At 39.7% G+C, this 9,745-nt stretch overlaps 1 long non-coding RNA gene across 1 annotated transcript in view; it reads left to right on the plus strand.

The window, feature by feature from the left end:
• LOC145512417 (uncharacterized) overlaps positions 1–8,789 on the plus strand; it is a 287,002-nt gene extending 278,213 nt beyond the window's left edge. Inside the window, exon 7 of the long non-coding RNA XR_014058508.1 lies at positions 7,823–8,789. This is a non-coding gene — a long non-coding RNA (uncharacterized LOC145512417). The remainder of the gene's footprint in view (positions 1–7,822) is intronic.
• The last annotated feature ends 956 nt before the right edge of the window (positions 8,790–9,745 follow it).

The following is a 9,745-nucleotide window of genomic DNA, read 5'->3' on the forward strand; positions in this document are numbered from 1 at the left end:
TCAGACAAGAAAAGGGGAAAATGGTTTTGATGGAAGAGGTACCTTTGATGAGGAAGTGAAAGAAAAAGTGAACACCATTAAATATATATTTTAACTAATATATAAATTATATAAATATAAATAATGTATATATAATATAACAATTATATATGAAACTTATTTGTTTATATTGGGTTGGCCTAAAAATTTAGATGGTTAGAATAGAAAAAGGAGTCCAGAATGGTGGTGGCTAAGAAACAAAGAAGGGAAAAGCCTGCGAAAATAGAACAAAGAAAGGTCTGAGGACTGAAGTGAGGACCTCAGGTAAAACAAACAGCACTCCTGGCTAGCTCAATTTACACAGGGCAGACCTAAGGGGAGGAGAAAACACATATAAAGAGAAGAGCCAAAATTGGGCCAGGGGCCTCTCTTCTCTTCACGTCTTGTGGGTTGGCATGCCCTCATGCCTCAAGGATGTATTTTCCCTTACTTTCTAAATAAAACTGAGCTGTAACACGGAGCTGTGACACTGGTGCATCCAAGGGCTGTAACACTGGTCCATCTGGGGGCTGTAACGCTGGTCCGTCCATCGCTTCAAATTTTTGTTGCGAGGATACAGAACCGAAGAAATTACAAACTCTCCCAACATCTATGGTGCTGTTTCTCGGATTTAACCTGGCTGAAACAATCTCTGCTCGGCCCCTGCAAGGAGGAGGCCAAGCACAGCTGGAGCTCAACTCTGTGAAAGCTCCCACGGTGAAAGCTGAACACAAAGAAAACCAAGCATAGGGGAAGTGACAAGAAGTCCAGCGTGCTGAAAACTGGGACAGTGAAAAACAAACTCAGTAGAAAGCTCACGCGGCTCAGTCTCAGATTCCAGAAGACCTCTGGTTAAGGTAGGAGGTCCTCACTCCTATGGCTGGAAGGACATATGCCTAACAAAATCTTAATTCCTTTACAATCTCTCATTTCTTGTTTCCTGGAAACAACCTCCCCCACTCCCACACCCCCTCCTCTCCACCACGAACAGGCGAGCAGCAGTGTGTGCAATTGAGGGACTCTGGCAGGGGCTACTCCTCAGTGTGTCCCAAAGGATCCACTATCTGCTGGGCCCCAGTAGCTAATGCCCAAGCCGGTGGGGGTTCTTCTGTCCTTAATCTTCTTTTTGTCAACAATCAGGCCAATGAAAACTGTGAGCACAGGTCAGGTATTTAGCAGATTTTCTGGCAGGTTATGATGGGGATTCCCCTGCACGTTTTTTCCACTGCTTTTTCTTCCTGTCCTTAAGCTCCTCTCTCCTGGGACTTGAGCCTGGCCAAAACCCATAGTGCCTGGCTTCAGGACCTAATGAAGCTCTGGCTCTGATGTCTCATTGCAGAATTCAGAGACACAACGATAGGTAAGAGGTGGATTTGTTTGGATTTAAAGAGAAGCACACTCCACAGGGTGTGGGCCATTGCAGAAGAGAGTGCAGGGCCCATGGAATGTGGTGTGATTAGTTTTACCAGGCTGGGTGGTTTCATATGCTAATAAGTGGGAAAATCATTCCAACAATTGGGGAACTACCCACCCCTCAGTCTTTTGACAGTGCCTTGGAACTGTCCTTTTCATTCTGTTCATGGGGTTCTCAAGACAAGAATACTGAAGTGGTTTGCCGTTCCCTTCTCTAGAGGACCACATTCTGTCAGACCTCTCCACCATGACCTGTCCGTCTTGGGTGGCCCGACACGGCATGGCATAGTTTCACTGAGTTAGACAAAGTTGTGGTCGTGTGATGAGATTGGCCAGTTGTCTGTGATTCTGTTTCAGTCTGTCTGCCCTCTGATGCCCTCTCTCAGCACCTACCATCTTCCTTGGGTTTCTCTTACCTTGTACATGGGGTATCTCTTCATGGCTGCTCCAGCAAAGTGCAGCCACTGCACTGTGGAAAATTCTGAAAGAGATGGGAATACCAGGCCACCTGACCTGCCTCTTGAGAAACCTGTATGCAGGTCAGGAAGCAACAGTTAGAATTGGACATGGAACAACAGACTGGTTGAAAATAGGAAAAGGAGTACGTCCAGGTTGTATATTGTCACCGTGCTTATTTAACTTACATGCAGAGTACATCATGGGAAATGCTGGGCTGGAGGAAGCACCAGCTGGAATCAAGATTGCCAGGAGAAATATCAATAAACTCAGATATGCAGATGACACCACCCTTATGGCAGAAAGTGAAGAAGAACTAAAGAACCTCTTGATGAAAGTGAAAGAGAAGAGTGACAAAGTTGGCTTAAAGCTCAACATTCAGAAAACTAAGATCATGGCATCTGGTCCCATCACTTCATGGCAAATAGATGGGAAAACAGTGGAAACAGTGGCTGACTTAATTTTGGGGGGCTCCAAAATCACTGCAGATGGTGATTGCAGCCATGAAATTAAAAAAAAAAAAAAAAACAACTCTTACTCTTTAGAAGGAAAGTTATGACCAACCTAGACAGCATATTAAAAAGCAGAGACATTACTTTGTCAACAAAAGTCCATCTAGTCAAGGCAGTGGTTTTTCCAGTGGTCATGCATGGATGTGAGAGTTGGACTATAAAGAAAGCTGAGCACCAAAGAATTGATGCTTTTGAACTGTGGTGTTGGAGAAGACTCGTGAGAGTCCCTTGGACTTCAAGGAGATCCAACCAGTACATCCTAAAAGAGATCGGTCCTAGGTGTTCATTGGAAGGACTGACGCTGAAGCTGAAACTCCAATATTTGGGCCACCTGATGTAGAGAGCTGACTCATTTGAAAAGACCCTGATGCTGGGAAGGTTTGAGGGCAGGAGGAGAAGGGGACGACAGAGGATGAGATGGTTGGATGGCATAACCAACTCAATGGACATGGGTTTGCGTGGACTCAGGGAGTTGGGAGTTATTATGCCCAGTCTCAGGGCACAGGCTTGGATTGCTTTACATCATAATATCTATTCCCATCTGTGGTGAACAAACTGACAATAAGTTGAAGTTACAACCCCTTAATCCTACCCAGCACTGGCCATGCTGGAGCCCTTGCGGATGCCCAACTCCATCTGGGGGATCCAAGGAGGTCGACTTGCCTCGACCTGCCTAGGGATCTGATCCCCAGAAGATTGTCATACCTCAGCCTGCTTGGGGATCCACCAGTCTGAGGTCCCAGGAGGTCAACATGCCTTGACCTGCCCAATGGACCCAGTTCTGGGGAGGCTGACCTGCCTCGATCTGCCCAAGGATTCAGTCTCCAGGAGGCTATCATGCCTCAACCTGCCTGAGGATCTGCACCCTGATCTGGGGATGCCTGGTTCTCAGGTTGCAACAGTACTGGGTAGGATAAGCTTTAAAAAGGATCACCCCTAAGGAAGTCCAATCATGAAAATAGAAGGAAGCCTATTAGTTGTGGGCTGTGTGAGATCTCAGCAATAACTCAGGAGTCCAACAAGAACCCCATTGCCTTTCTGAAAAGTCTAAAAGAGGCCCTCCCAAAGTTTACCAACATGGACTTAGACTCTTAGGAGGGACAGATGATTTTAAAAGACAAATTCCTGTCCCAATATGCATCAGATATCAGGATAAAGTTACAACAGCTACAGCAGCAGGACCCTTCTGCCTCTTTAGATGAGATGGTCCGGACAGCCGCAATACGTTTTATAATAGAGAACAGGAGAGGGAGGCCAAGGCCCAGGAAAGGGAGAAAAGGAAAGAGACAAGGTATGCCCAGATGCTGGCCACCCTCCTGGGAAGCCCTATGGCAAACCCCGAGTCTTTAAAGGACTAGGCATGAGGCAAATGCCTAATCTGTAGACAGGCGGGACATTGGGCCAAAGAGTGTCCAAACCATGACAAGTCTCCTAAAATGGCTTGCTACAAATGCCATCATTGGGACATAGGGTAGCACTCTGCTGATGGTGATTGCAGCCATGAAATTAAAAGACGCTTACTCCTTGGAAGGAAGGTTATGACCAACCTAGATAGCATATTTAAAAGCAGAGACATTACTTTGCCAACAAAGGTCCGTCTAGTCAAGGCTATGGTTTTTCCAGTGGTCATGTATGGATGTGAGAATTGGACGGTGAAGAAAGCTGAGGGCCGAAGAATTGATGCTTTTGAACGGTGGTGTTGGAGAAGACTCTTGAGAGTCCCTTGGACTGCAAGGAGATCCAACCAGTCCATCCTAAAGGAGATCAGTCTTGGGTGTTCACTGGAAGGACTGATGTTGAAGCTGAAACTCCAATACTTTGGCCACCACATGCGAAGAGTTGACTCATTGGAAAAGACCCTGATGCTGGGAAAGATTGAAGGCAGGAGGAGAAGGGGATGACAGAGGATGAGATGGTTGGATGGCATCACCGACTCAATGGACATGAGTTTGAGTAAACTCTGGGATTTGTCGATGGACAGGGAAGACCAGCATGCTGCAGTCCATGGGGTCGCAAAGAGTCAGACATGACTGAATGACTGAATTGAACTTAAGTTTACCCAAATAGTGAATTAAGATTCTTTTAAAAATCTCTTTAGATTAAACAAATTGTATAGGAGTATTTTAGAGTGATAGTTTGTCCCACAATTTCCACAAGTCAAGAAAAATATTTGCTTGATGGAAAGCAAAATAAAAATATGTACTTACACAAAATAATTTTGCAGCTTAGTTATTTCTATTTTAGTTGCATGTCTAGAGTAACACCAATGACAATGGCTTTGCAAGCACTAGAAAGATACATTTGCATCTTTCTAATTAAGGTAAAGTATGCACACTTAAAGGCTTAACAATAAGTACTTTTAAACAAAAAAGTAATAACACAATTTCTTAACGGGTTTGGTAGCAAAACACAACAGGCTATATTTCATTACAAAAGCAGAAATTGAAAGCGTATACTAATGGCTTATTTAAAAAAAAAAAAAGACAAGAACAAGAATGAGGCAAATTCAGAGGCTAGCCTCAAGATTTTTTTTTTCTTTCAATATCTTAGCATGAAGCAATGAGAATAAATAATAGATACATGATGATTCTTAAGTTGTTTTTAATCTTTTACTCTATGTCTATAGGGAAAACTATTGGCGGTTGAAAGTAGCTTTATTTTATACTATGGGTTTTAGGCTTATCAACTAACAATTTTCCCTTTACAAAAGTCTCTGATTTAAAGAAGCACCCTTTAGGACTTTAAGGGCAGATATCTAAACCAAGTAAATATATCTGATATTTGCAGCCACGTTCCTGTTTCTGTAATTTATAAGGATGCAATTGTCTCTCTTGCATTTAAGTATTTAAGATAGCCTCATGTGTCACAAAGGAGAAAAAAAAAAGAGAAAAATTACATTCTGATTTATAGAACCATACAACAAATATGGACATACACTAAAGCACATTAATCCAGTCCTTCTGAAGAGAAAACCATATCCCAAGCATCCTAAAACAATAAATAGGGTTTATCGATATTATCAAATTTGAAGAAATGATTGATAGTAGTGACCTCTATGCCATCTATCACCTGCATTTCCCAGAGACATGACTGAAGCCTGTGAACACTCATCAAAACCTCTATTAAATGCATGGAGCATGTGTTGAAATACATTGATGTTATAGACAGGAAACTGAAACACTTGAGGATATATAAACTCTTTTCAACTCATAATGTAAAAGGTCATCACTTTGGAAAACAAGCACCATAAGATTTATTAAGTAGATAGTTACATTGAAGGGAGATTTATTTTCTAGCTTAAGATACTGGTATTTGAATATAAGTTCTTTCCACTGAACTGATAAAGGGAAGGATGAAACACTTTGCAAGTAGCTTTCCAGAAAAAGGTATCAAATTAGATTGAAAGATTAGACTAGTTAATTTAAATTTGTGTCTAAGAGCAAGATTTTGTGAAACTAAAGGTAATGTAGCCAAAGTGTCAATGTACATAAATATATGCAATTCATATAAAGTATTAAAACTTTATAATAGTAAAGTATTACTTTAAGAATAATCTTAAGTATATAACAGAACTTTTGGAAAATAGAGGGAAAAAATCCATAAAATCACTAGCTTCAAAAGTACCATAATCATTCTATTGTATTTGTTTTTATAGTTATAATCATTGAATTACATAAAATTATTGATTATATAAAATCAATGACTATATTTACTTATATGTAGTATTATTATGTATTATTACTATGTGTAATTCATAGTAGCTATATACTATTCCGTTCAGGGAATAAAATACACATTTTATCTTTTTTTTAAATTTTTTTTTTTGTTTTCTGTTGAAGGATAATTGCTTTACAGAATTTTGTTTTCTGTTAAACCTCAACGTGAGTCAGCCATAGATATACATATATCCTCTCCTTTTTGAACCTCTCTCCCATGTCCCTCCCCATCTCATCCCTCTAGGTTGATACAGAGCCCCTGTTTGAGTTTCCTGAGCCATACAGCAAATTCCTGTTGGCTATCTATTTTACATATGGTAATGTAAGTTTCCATGTCACTCTTTCCATACATCTCACCCTCTCCTACCCTATCCCAATGACCATAAGTCTATTCTCTATGTTTCTTTCTCCATTGTTGTCCTGTAAATAGTCTTCAGTACCATTTTTCTAGTTTCTGTATATATGCATTAGAATATCATATTTACCTTTACCGTTTAAACATTTTTATAAATGAAAAAAATACTAATGTTAGGAACATTTTAGTGCCTTTTACACAATTCAAGTTTTTTTCACAATAGATTTTCAAAAGAATAATGATTATAACAAAATCTTTGCACATTTCTAGAGACTTCCCTGGTGGCTCATACGGTAAAGCGTCTGCCTACAATATGGGAGACCTGGGTTCGATCCCTGAGTCGGGAAGATCCTCTGGAGAAGGAAATGGCAACTCACTCCAGTACTTTTGCCTGGAAAATCCCATGGACGGAGGAGCCTGGTAGGCTACAGTCTGTGGGGTCCCAAAGAGTCAGACACGACTGACTGACTTCACCTTACCTTACCTTTTTGAACATTTCTACTGTTGTTTATATATAGTGTAATACTGCTTTTCCAAAAAATGCTTTTCCATACTACATTATTTTATGAAATCATAAAATGATTTTATTTTATTAAAGTTTTCTGTTGAGTCTGATTCTCAGCCTTTACATACAGATATTTTACCTCATTAAATATTTTTGGCCTCAAAACAAAATTTGAATTTCTATTATGTTCTAGTTGTTATTGTTGATGTTTAGTCTCTAAGTTGTGTGTCTCTAAGTTGTGTCTGACACTTTTGCGACCCTCGTGGACAGTAGCACAACCAGGCTCCTTTGTCAGTGGGATTTCCCAGGCAAGAATACTGGAGTGGGTTGGCATTCCTTCTCCAGGGGATCTTCCTGACCCAGGAGTCAAACCTGCCTCTCCTGGATTAGCAGGTAGATTCTTTAGCACTGAGCCCCAGGGAAGCCCACTATCTTCTAGACAAAATTCCAAATCAGGTTTTGGCAGACTTTTTTGTGAAAGGCTATAGAGTAAGTATTTTAGACTTCATATGCCTTTTAGTCTCTGACATACTCTCTACTCTGCCTTTGGAATAGCTAAGCAGCCATTAACAATACTTAAATGAGTAATGTTCCCGTGTTTCAGTAAAACTTTACAAAATCAGTGGAGCTCTGGGTTTAGTCTGTTAGCTGCAGTTTCTTGTTTCTGTGCTAAATAATTAAATATTAATTACATTATGTATATAAAAATGTTAATGAATACTTTTGTTATTCACATTAATAAATAATTTTACTAGAATTAAAGTCAAATTTTAAATTTATCTTACATATATACTAGTTTTCTGGAAATTAAAATATTCTTGAATGTGTTTGATTCCACTTTCTTTAGTGCCATGTGATCCATTAACCGACTTCCCCAGTTGTTCAGCAGTAAAGAATACACAGGCAATGCAGGAGCTTCAGGAAATACAGCTTCAATTCCTGGGTCGGGAAGATACCCTGGAAGAGGGTATAGCAACCCATTACATCATTCTTGCCTCGAGAATCCCACGGACAGAGGAGCCTAGTGGGCTACAGTTCCTAGGGTTGCAAAGAGTCGGACACGACTAAAGCACCTGAGCACGAACACAACACATTAACAGTAATTATAATTTGTATTTGTGACAGCAAATTAATATTATCTTTCTTTTAGTGTTTCATTTTGTTTCAGAAGCTAAGTAATTTCTCATATGTACTATGTACAGAAATTATGCTCACTAAGACACGTTCCAGCATCTTTTCTTAGAGAAAACATTTTCTGTTTTGTCTTGGTCTTTGTTTCTTGTCTAAATATATCTGTTACCTCTTGATGTGAAATTTTCACTGTTTGGATAAGTTGTACTTAGAACATAAATTATATTTTAAAAATTTATTACACACTTTCAAGTATTTATTTAGTAAAGGCATAAACAAAATGCAAAGCTTATATAAAACATTATTCTTCCTTAATATCTATTATTGTTTTTCAAACTATTTGTCACAGAGACTCTACTCTTTATAACTTACTTTAAAGCCCTATGATATACAATCATGTTAAATCATTAAGGCTTCCCTGATGGCTCTGACAGTAAAGAATCTTCCTGCAATGCGGTAACCCTGGGTTTGATCCCTGAATGGGGAAGAGCCCCTGGAGAATGAAATGGCTACCCATTCCAGTATTCTTACCTGGATAATCCCATGGACAGAGGAGCTTGGTGGGCTACAGTCGGCTGGGTCTCAGAGTTGGACACGACTTGAGTGACACTCACATATACACATGTTAAATCATTATAGTAGTTTGCTTTAAAAAGAGAGATTTAATACCTATAAAAGAAAAAGGAAAGGAACAATGGAAAAGAAAAGAAAGAACAGAAGTGAGAGGAGGGAAGAAAGAAGGAAGGAAGAAGTAACTAAATAAACAGACCAAAATGACCAATACAGCAAAATGTTTGAGTATGCTCCAACAGATCTTCTAGTTCAGATAACTTGATGTTCTTAAGATGAATATTTGAATTTCATGAACAAACATGGAACATGAATTCAACTTAAAGTAGAAGATGTCTCATGGGCATGTAGATTCTGTGGACTGAATAACAACAATGGGCATGTAGATTATAATTGCCACTTTAGGGTGTTAAAAGTACAAACTAAAGCCAATATAGCATATTAAAAATTATACTAGGTGGGGGTATTCTGAGCATTTTAGATTTAAGTTATATGTTGCCATATTTTTAATATGGGAAAAATAGTAAGAGTAGTAATTGGAGAAAATTGATGAGAGAAGCAGCATAGAGAGAAACTTTTAAATTCAGTTTGCAGGTGCAGCATATCAGATGGTGAGCCTTGGATAAAATATAATCTTTTGTTGGAGAAGACTCTTGAGAATCCCTTGGATTGCCAGGAGATCCAACCAATCCATCCTAAAGGAGATCAGTCCTGGGTGTTCATTGGAAGGACTGATGTTGAAGCTGAGACTCCAATACTTTGGCCACCTGATATGAAGAGCTGACTAATTTGAAAAGACCTGATACTGGGAAAGATTGAGGGCAGAAGGAGAAGGGGTGACAGAGGATGAAATGGTTGGATGGCATCACCGACTCAATGGACTTGAGTTTGGATAAACTCTGGGAGTTGGTGATGGACAGGGAGGCCTGGCGTGCTGCAGTCCATGGGGTCGCAAAGAGTCAGACATGGCTGAATGACTGAATTGAACTGAATTGAACTGATACTTTCATCAACATATTATATTAAATAACAGACATTTCTCCAAAGAAGACATACAGATGGCTAACAA

This window comes from Giraffa tippelskirchi, chromosome 1 (assembly GCF_054371585.1).
Source record: "Giraffa tippelskirchi isolate mGirTip1 chromosome 1, T2T-mGirTip1v1.2.pri, whole genome shotgun sequence".
Classification (NCBI taxonomy): Eukaryota; Metazoa; Chordata; class Mammalia; order Artiodactyla; family Giraffidae; genus Giraffa; species Giraffa tippelskirchi.